Here is a 10,511-nt window from a genome sequence, read left to right as displayed (position 1 = left end):
AGTATAATCCCATTTAGTCCTCACCGCAACTTTAAGTACAGACTATAGTTCTCCCTATTTACAGAGGTAAAATGACTTATCCAAAGTCATACTATCCGTACGTGATGGAGCCAAAATAGCAAACATAGTGTCTGTCTTCAGAGGCTGGACCTAAGTAATTACCTAAACTCGTTTAAGTGACAAAATCAGACCTTGAATTTAGGTCCTCTGTCTCCAAATCTCTGTACCCTTGATATCAGTGGTTTTTCCTTTGTTGAGGACCCTAAAGTGTATTGTTATTTAGGTTGTATCTATCACTGTTTACTAGAAATTAAAACAAATTTAAATGTTTACTAATTCATTTAAAATAACATTAAAAACCCATTTCTTGTAAATGAATTTTTTAATGGAAAAGTAACTTTCCAAAATGAAAAAAAAAATCAGGGGAAAGAAGGACATTGCTTTACATTTTTATAAATTTCTTTAATGTCTGGTTTAATAGAAAATTATTAGGTTCTCATATTTTCTTCTGCATTCAAATTACAACTTTAGTTTTGGTTGAAGTATATGAAGAAAACCCAGCCTCCTTCAACTATGTAGTTGGAGAAGGAAGAAGTATTTTAATAGCCTCTTCAGACAATTATGGCTGTTCTTTTTAATGCTACACTAAAGTTCAACAAATGATGGCTTCTTAAAGGTTAGTTGCAATATGGAATCTGAAAACCTATCAGTGAATATTTTGTACTCTGAAACATTAAAGTCCATTGGTCTTTCTTGCACTTTGAATGGATCTTTTACCTATACATTTCAGACATCAAGCATTGGTTATTTGGAAAATATCAGTTCACTATTCTATTTCGTCTCCCAAATGTTAACTCATTTCATTATATTATATATATATATATATTTTTTTTTTTTTTAATTATCACCAGTCTCATTAGAAGAGCCTTTAAGTATTGGGAAGCTGTCAAGCTCTAAGCAAATGAAAGTTCTCTAAAGTCTGCTTTGTCTTGAAAGGTCGTATTTTATCACTGGCAACAAATACTATCAGTTGTTTTCCTTGAAGTAACAAGCTCACTTTATTTTCAAGAGATGCTCTGTCAAATAGCTAAATCTGACTAGCCCTAATTCTCCGTTGTACCTTTTTTTTTTTTTTTAAAGATTTTATTTATTTATTTGACAGAGAAAGAGCACAAGTAGTAGAAGAGCAAGCAGAGGGAGAGGGAGAAACAGGTTCCTCACTGAGCAGGAAGCCTGATGCGGGCTTGATCCCAGGATCCCAGGATCACAACCTGAGCTGAAGGCAGATGCTTAACCAACTAAGCCATGCAGACGCCTCCTCTTTTGCACTTTTTTTTTATAAAGTTTATTTATTTTTATTCTTTTTTTAAAGATTTTTTTTTTTTTTATTAGAGAGAGAGATCACAAGTAGGCAGAGAGGCAGGTAGAGAGGAGGAAGCAGGCTCCCCGCCGAGCAGAGAGCCCGATGCGGGGCTCGATCCCAGGACTCTGAGATCATGACCCGAGCCGAAGGCAGAGGCTCAACCCACTGAGCCACCCAGGTGCCCCTCCTCTTTTGCACTTTTAAGAATGAAGATCCATGAAAAACAGAGTAGCTAGTTCAGTTACCAATTCAAATCACCTGTTAAGTGCTTTTTCCTCAACACACCAGCATACTTCAGTATGCAGAACTGTTTTATGCATACTATTTTGTCACACAGAATATGAAAAAGGTGTGAATGCGAGGGTTAATTTATTTTTAAAGATTTTATTTATTTATTAGAGAGAGAGAACAAGCGAGAGAGCATGAACCGGGGAAGGGAGAGGGAGAAACAAACTTCCCGCAGGGAGCCTGATGTGGGGCTTGATCCCAGGACCCTGGGATCATGACCAGAGCCAAAAGCAGACGCTTAACCAACTGAGCCACCAGGTGCCCCAAGGGTTAATATTTAATAAAATTAGTAATTTTTACTTCATGAACAGTATTCTTAAGTGAAATGGGCACTATTTTTATTATGAACGCATGGCAGTGCACAATACAATGACTGACAGTACAATTTATTTCCACTGCCTTAATTCTTGCTAAGCTGCCAGCAGTTTTACCCACCATTGCTTTTGCATCAACAGTGCAAATGTCAGAAACACAGCAAAAAAAGCAAATCATGTCTTAATTTAATAGTTTTGATCTCATGATCCCTGAAAGGAGTCCCAGCATGCGTGGACTACCTTTTGAGAACTATAGCAATTAAATGTGCCCAGCCTACAGCCCTGAATATAAAAGTAATGAATAACACAATACCTACCCTGAAGGAGTTCACAGTCCTGAGACAAGCAGGTAAACAAATATATCTTGAGTGTCATAACAGAGACAGGAGCCAGATACATCGATAGCTACAAAAGGAGTTATCAAATGTCCAGGTATACCCCCCAGAAATTCTCACATACTAAGTCTTTGGTGGGATTCAGGAATCTGCATTTTAAATAAGCACTCCAGATGATTTAGAGGCAGAGAGTATGGGATCTACTTGAGATCTTTGAGAAACACTCCCTTAAGCAGTATAAACTGTAGGTTCCCAAGAAGGCTCAGTAGGTAGGTAGGTAGGTTCAGAAAAAGAGAATATTTTATGGTAAAGTGCTCAAAAAAAATCCCAGTTAATTTTCACTGGCTGTTGTTGGCAGTTGTACATCAGATCTTTCACCAGGGGAGAAAAAAAAAACTTAAAAAGGCAAAATCTGAAACAAATTCCTTTTTTCCTTTTTCCCTCTAGTGGAGGGGGCAGCGAACTTTTTTCTGTAAAGGGCCGGATAACTGTTTCGACTCTGTGGGGCATAAGGTTTCTGTCACAACTGAACAGGTCTCCCACTGTAGCACAAAGCAGCCAGAGACAATAGGTAAAGCGATGAGTGTGGCTGTGTCTTTGTTTACAGAACCAGGCAATGGGTTACATTTGGTCTCTCATGCTAGGCAGTTTGCTGACTCCATGCTCTAATACAAAAGATAATGCTAATTGCCAGTAAGTTGTCTAAAGAACAAAAGCAGGAGTCTGATGAGGTCATAAAACTGGATTTCATATCCAAAGTAGGAGAAATTGTGAGGCCTCGATTTTGAATTCCCATTTCTTTCCAAAATAAACCATATTTCAGGATTCAAACTGTATGTGTTGAGTGCCTATCAAGGCATTAGGTATAAGGGTAAGGTAGTTTTTGGAGGCAGAAGTCCTCAATCCCTGGTGGACAGCTAGGCATCCTGAGTTCGAGAACACGCCACAGTTGTCTTGGATACTCTGACTACAAAAGAACAACAGGACTTCAGGCTGTGACAGTGATTCTCAAACTTCAATGAATGGAAGAATATGCTAAGTAGATTCTTTATTTTTATTTTATTTATTTATTTATCAGAGAGCGAGCGTGCAAGCAGGGGGAGCAGCAGGCAGAGGGAGAAGCAGGCTCCCCAGCAGAGCAAGGAGCCCAATGAGGCACTCCATCCCAGGACCATGACCCAAGCCGAAGGCAGATGCTTAACCAACTGAGCCACCCAGGTGCCCCGCTAAGTAGATTCTTTAAAATGTAGACTTTTAGATCCAACAGCCAGAGATTCTGATTGACTAGAAGATCAATCAGAGGGGTCATGAATCTACATTTTAATCTAGAATATACAGGCTGCTGCTATGAGGCAAGGTGTTTAAATCAAGAAACAGAAGACCCGAGCTATAATTTTGGCTATACCACTTTGTTTATAAAATAAGAATGTTAGAAGTAGAAGAACCCTTAGTGATTAATAGTGTGATGTTCTCCTCCAACCCAAAGTTGGTGATTTTTGTTAAGTCCACATATCATTCATGAAAATGCATTGTATTACTTTATAGCCACAACTGAATAGTTCCTGCCCTCAGTTTTAATAATCTTAGAATGTTTTTACTTTGAGGAAAGTGATTTATGCATCCCTTATGATTTTTCTGTCTTCTTGCAAGGAGGGCTGTTTTGGAGGCTGATAACCTGAGACCTTCACTTTAAGCTGTATGCCAGGCTGGCTCTCCTCTAGCTCTTGGAGGTTTCCATCAAGCCAAAAAGCTTCCTGTTGGCTAGGATTGTCAGACTGAGCTGCAGAGGCCAAAAGCAGGCAGCCCTACCATAGGCCATGTTGGCATACTGATTATTTAAAAATAAAAGTTACTTAAGGGGCGCCTGGGTGGCTCAGTTGTTTAAGTGTCTGCCTTCCGCTCAGGTCTTCATCCCATGGGATCAAGCCCTGCATCGGACTCCCTTTCTGCCTCTCTCTCTGCCCCTCTGCCTGCTTGTGCTCTCAAATAAAATCTTTAAAATAAAAGTTACTTAAGAGACAGGCTGTGCAAGGACATTCAGACCTTCCTCTGCCCCCTGAAAGCAGGAAATAAGTCTTCCATGTGAAAGGGACCCTCCCTGCACCAGGAGGTACAAGAGACATCCTTATCACCCGAAGATGGGAAATTTATAGCCAAGAAAGCTATGTAAACAACCCATGTTACTTTTTACTAATTGACTACCACAGCCCAAATTCTGTTCAGAATTCCTCACTAACTGAACCTCCTAAAGCTAAGTTTTCTTTGTCCTGTCAGTTCTTCACAAATTTGTGTCTGTCTAAAAAGTATAAATACTGCCTGCCTTGGTCACTTCTTGAGGTCTCAATTTCATCATGGGGCCTCCATGCACACGTAATAATACTTTGGTGTTTTTCTCCTATTAATCTGTCCCATGTAAATTTAATTCTTAGTCCAGCTGGAAGACCTTGAGAGTTGAGGAAGACTTTTTCCTTCCCTTTAGAGCCAATGTAAATGTAGCAAATGCAAATGTAAAATTTACCACTTTTAGAAAAAAACAGAACATCTTCAGGAACTACGGTTAAATAAACCAGAAGTTCTTAGAGACTTGACACCAAAAGTTTACTCCTTAAAAGGAAAAAAATGATAAACAGGATTGCTTCAAAATTAAAGTTTTGCTCTGGGAAAGACTCTCGTTAAGAGGATGAACAGCCAAGTTGCAGACCAGGATAAGATATTTGCAAACCACACATCCGACAAGGGACTTGTCTCTAGCAAAAAAAAGAATTCTGAAAACTCAGCAGTGAAGATGATGGAGCCCAAGTTTGGTTTTAATACCATTTTTCAGTAACAGGAACCAGGGTTTCTTGGAGAAATTCTAAGACTAGAACAGGAAATATACAAGATGAGCCTGGAGATTCTTCTAGTGCCAGAAAGGGAAGGGGGTTAAAAAAAAAAAAAAAAAGTCACACACAATGATGGAGGTATGTCAAAAGGACACAACTGAGAGAGCTCCCAAATGGCCAAAGCAAGACAAATAATTCAGGCAACGAAATAATTAAGGCAGTATTAGATCATAACACAAAGTATAAAATAAATATCTATAAATCCATACTGATATAAATTGATTAAACAAACAAATGGGAGAACAGACAAAATACCCCTTGCAAGGAATTTCCAAATAATTTATGTAGATAAATTGAGAAGAGGTGGAGGGTAACTCCCTAGTCCTTAAGCATGGTGCTGTGTATAATGACTTCCTTCCAAAAGAGACAGTATGAAAAAGGGGAAAAGAATGTTAATTTTATGGTGGAGAAACCTAACAAACCCTACCTCAGCCAGGTGATTAAGGTTAACATCAACAGTATAAGTTATTTGATATATGATGAGATGGACACTTAACCTCTGCGGTCTTCCTCCCAAAGACCCACAGCCCCAATGTGTATGAGAAAAACATGAGACAAATCCCAGTTGAGGGGCAGTCTACAAAATATCTGACAGTGCTCCTCAAGATGGTCATGGTCATCGAAAACAAGGAAAGTCTGAGAAACTCACAGCCAAGAGGCTCCTAAGAAGATATGATGACTAAATGTAATGTGGTATTCTGAATGGGATCCTGGAAAAGGAAAAGGATGTTAGGTAAAAACTAAGGAAATCTGAAAAAAGTATGCATTTTAGTTAATGAGAATCTATGTTTATCGGTCCATTAATTGTGTCAAATGTACACTATTAAAGTGTTAACAGAATGTGGAGTATCAAAGAACGCTAGCATCCTAAGTTTTCCGTAAATCTATTCTAAAATAAGAAGCTTATTAAAATAAATCCCCCTAAAATGAGCAAAGAGACACACAGACATTTCATGGGAGAGAATACACAGGTGGCAAATAAGCACATGCAAAGATGTTCAACATAATTAACTATTAAGGAAATGCAAATTAAACCACAATGAGGTATCACTACACATCTATCAGAATGCCTAAAATAAAAAATAGTGACACCATCAAATACTGGCAAGGATGCAGAGAAATTCATCCATGCTGGTGCGAATGTAAAATGGTACAGCCACTCTAGAAAAGTTTGGTAATTTCCTACAAAATTAAACATGCAACTACACTATGGCCCAGAGCTGCATTCCTGAGCATGTTTCCCCAAAGAAATGAAAACCACATCCACACAAAAACCTGTACATGAATGTACACAGCAGCTTTATTCATAATAGACCCAAACAGGAAACAACTCAGATGTCTTCAGTAGGTGAGGTTAAACTGTGATACATCCATATCACAGACTACTACTTAGCAATAAAAAAGAACTACTGAATGAAACCACTTGAATGAATCTCGAGAAGTATCCTGAGGGAAAAAAGGCCAATCTCTAATGGTTACAATACTGCACAATTCTACTTATATAACATTCTCAAAATGGCAAAATTTGGAAATGGAAAACAGATCAGTGATTGCCACAGGGTTAATGTGGCAGGAAAGGAGAAGTAGGTGTGCCTGTGGAAGGTCAATAGTAAGAATAAATGTGGTGGTGGAACTGTTCTGTTTCTTGACTGTTAACAGTATCAATATGCTGGCTGTGACACTGCAGTTAAGTTTTGCAAAATATTACCATTGCCGGAAACCAGGTGAAGAGTACGTGAAAGCTGTGCATTTTCTTAAAACTACACGGCAATCTACCAGTATCTCAGAACTTCAAAAAATACAGTACCTCCAGTAAATCTGAATTTCAGGAAAACAGTTATTTTTAGCATTGGTATGTCCCATACAATATTTGGAACATAATCATTTAAAAAATGATTTGTTATTTATCTGAAATCCAAATGTAACTAGGAGTCCTATAATCTATCAGCCAATACTACTCTTAACATTAGCCAATGAAGGCAAAGTATATATTGCAAAATAAAAGGATATTTAAGAGTTGGCGGACAGAAAATGTGCGCTGATCCCAGAAACCCCTAAACCCTCCCTCTCAGAGCTGGACCTCCTCTGCCTCACATTTCATGACAACAAATGTGCCCCCTATTCCTGGTGAGAAAAGCTACACGGAGTATAAAACCTCCTGTTTACACACAGGAATGAAAATTATTCAGATAATCCTCCCTTCCTAATTTCAGATTTAAAAGAGCTATTCCCTTCTGACAAAGATTATGAAAAAATAAAAACGAAATAGTGAGGAAGCATTTTCTAGAAACAATTTTGGGTCTCTAGTAAAATACTGGAAAACACAATCAAGAACTAACAGACATCTGAGAAAATATCTCTAACCTGATAAAGATGGAGATCAAAAAAGAAAGGGAAAAGCAATTACAGGGGGAATCCATTATTCCATAAAAAGGAAACACCGAGAAATTATCATTCATAGTCCTCAGAGATGGGAGATGCTACAACCACAAAAGGAAAACAGAGAACAAAAAAATTCTTAAAATTTAAAAATATATAATAGAAATGTAAAATTTAATGAAGATTTAGAAGATAAAGGTGAATAAACCTCCCACAAAGTACAGCAGAAAGGCAAAAAGTAAAAAAGAAAAGTGAATCAAAGAACCAGTCTAGGGCTGCCTGGGTGGCTTACTGGATTAAGCATCTGACTCTTGATTTCGGCTCAGGTCATGATCTCAGGATGTTGAGATTGAGCCCTGTGCCCAGTTCTGCACTGAGCATGGAGCCTGCTTAAGCTTCTCTCGCTCCCTCTGTCCCACCCCCTGCTCTCTCCCTCTCTCCCTTAAAAAAAAAAAAAAAAAAAAGAAACCAGTCTAAGAAGTCTATAACAGAAACAGCAGAAATTCTAAAAAGAGTTAACAGATGAGGGTGATGGAGGCAGAAAATTAACAAAATCAAGACAATGTCATAGGACTTGGGGTACGAGTTTCCAGAATGAAATGTCCCCAGTAAAATGCACAAAACCAGACCCACACCAAAGCTACACTGTTAGGAAATTTCAGAACCCTGGGGACAAAAATATCATACAAGCTTCCACAGAGAAGGGTTTTATACAAGGGATCATGAAAACACATTTTCAAATATGTAAGATATAAAAAAAACTATTTCTCCTGCACCCTTTTGCAGGAAGCTACTGGAGAACATATTCCACCAAACTGAGGGAATAAATTAAGAGAAGGATATAAAGTACAGAAAACAGGAAACCAAAAGGAGAAGCAAAAAGAATCCCCAAGATAAGTAGAAGATTCCAGAATGATAATAAGCAATCAGAACATACCAGTTGTCCGGTCAGAACGCTCCAGGGTAGACTTCTCCAGGAGTGTGAAATTGGTAAAATGTCTGTCTGAACATCTTGTATGATTTACACAAATGTTGGAGGGTTTGAGGTCAAATTAGCTATAAGTACTCGTGAGTAAACTCAATAAATAAGACAAATGATTAACTGCAGGGAAAAAAAGGAGTTGTTCAGGAAAGGAAGAGTAATCACAGTTTACAACATGACAGCTCTGGTTAGCATTTACGTGGTCATAAAACATCATCATATAAAACAAACATAAAACAAAATCATCATATAACTACATTTGGGGGGTGGGGATTTTGAGTTTTGGAGGATGAGGACTGAGATGTTTGTACGGTAAGAGCAGAGAGATAAACCTAAACCTTCAGCTTCTGTAATAGAAAATTAGTAGAAATGACCTAAAAACGGATAAATAAAAGCAGCAATACAATTGTGTCATTAAAAAATATGGAAAGGTGCCTGGCTGGCTCAGTTGGTGGAGTGTGTAACTCTCGATCTTGGGGCTGTAAGTTCAAGCCACACACTGGGTGTAGAGATTACTTAAAAAAAAAAAAAAAAAAAAGGTTAAAACAAAAATAAAAATTTTAAATATGGAGATAACACCTAAAGAAGCTAGGGAAAAAAACAACAAACAAAACCTAAAAGCAGCACAAGGAAGGAAATTATAAAGATCAGAGCAGAAATAAGTGATATATCAACTAAAAAAACAATAGGACAACACAAAAATATGGAGAGAATTTGTTAAAAACTCCACTGAAAGCGCTTGCTTTTTTAGAAGAAAACAAGGGACCGGGAGCAGGAGCATGGCCCTTGTCACAGAATTGACTCTTTACCCTTATAACTTCCATAGAATTATTTGAGTCTTTAAGCTTATAACTTAAGTAGAAAAAAAAAAGGATGAAAAAGAAAAATTCCAGTCATCAACTATCCATCTCCCCAAAATCTTTTTTGTAAATGACAATTTAATCTACAGTCTTCAACTTTATTTTAAATCTGTCTACCTTTAACGGTATTACATTAACCACTAAAGAATTGTTTTCAAAACCCTATTTTTGAAAGCATTTAGAAGAATTCCATACCAACAATGTAGAGACAAGCATAACCCACCATCCATATACTTCATTAGGGCGTATCTGTCTAAACATTTATACTGGCATTTATATGTGAAACAATAATGGTTTATTATAAAGAAGACATAGCTGTATTTAACATGCTGGGTCTGGGTAACTTTATTCAAGACTTTGACAAAAACTATCCTCAAAGTAATATAAATTTAGATACTTTTAGAAAGTCCAGATGTGAAACTCCAAGAAAATTTTGAATTCAGTATGGAGTCAACACTAGGTCAAATATTGAACCAAGCTCCCAAATGATAAATACTATTTTCCTTCTTGAGCTCATTATATTTTCTGAAACAGGTTACCAAAGCTTTCTTTTCTTTGATATTGGTATATGGAATCATTTTAACATGGTTTACATCTTTAAGTTCTAAGTTTGTACTTAACCTGAATATCTTATTAAAAATATAAATCCAAATGTGATAACTCTTCCTTACAGAAGAATTCCAACTATAGAAGAAATGAGAGAAACAGAACATCACCATTAAAACACCACAGCAGTAACTGACACAAGCAAGATCTGGCAGTGGACATGAACATAAGTGGGCAATAGTTTAAGCAGAAACATTTGCATAGTCTCAAAGTATCTCCAGCGAATATTTAGTCATTAAGAAGAAAAATGTAGGAATTTTACAGTAGAGAATCTTAGAAGACTCCACCTTAGATAGCGATTAAGGTTTACAACACCAGAAACACATTATGACATCAGGTGTCATGATACATTGTCACAGACTGGGAGGACACTACGGAGACATGACAACTAAATGCAAGGTAGAATTCTGCGTGGGATCTTGGAACAGTAAAAGGACATCAGTGAAAAAAACAAGAAAATCTCTACTTTTTGAACTCTCTAGTTAATGGTATTGTATCAAGG

The sequence above is a fragment of the Martes martes genome (genome assembly GCF_963455335.1).
Source record: "Martes martes genome assembly, chromosome: 2".
NCBI classification, from domain to species: Eukaryota; Metazoa; Chordata; class Mammalia; order Carnivora; family Mustelidae; genus Martes; species Martes martes.
Note: the sequence above shows the minus strand (reverse complement) of the source record.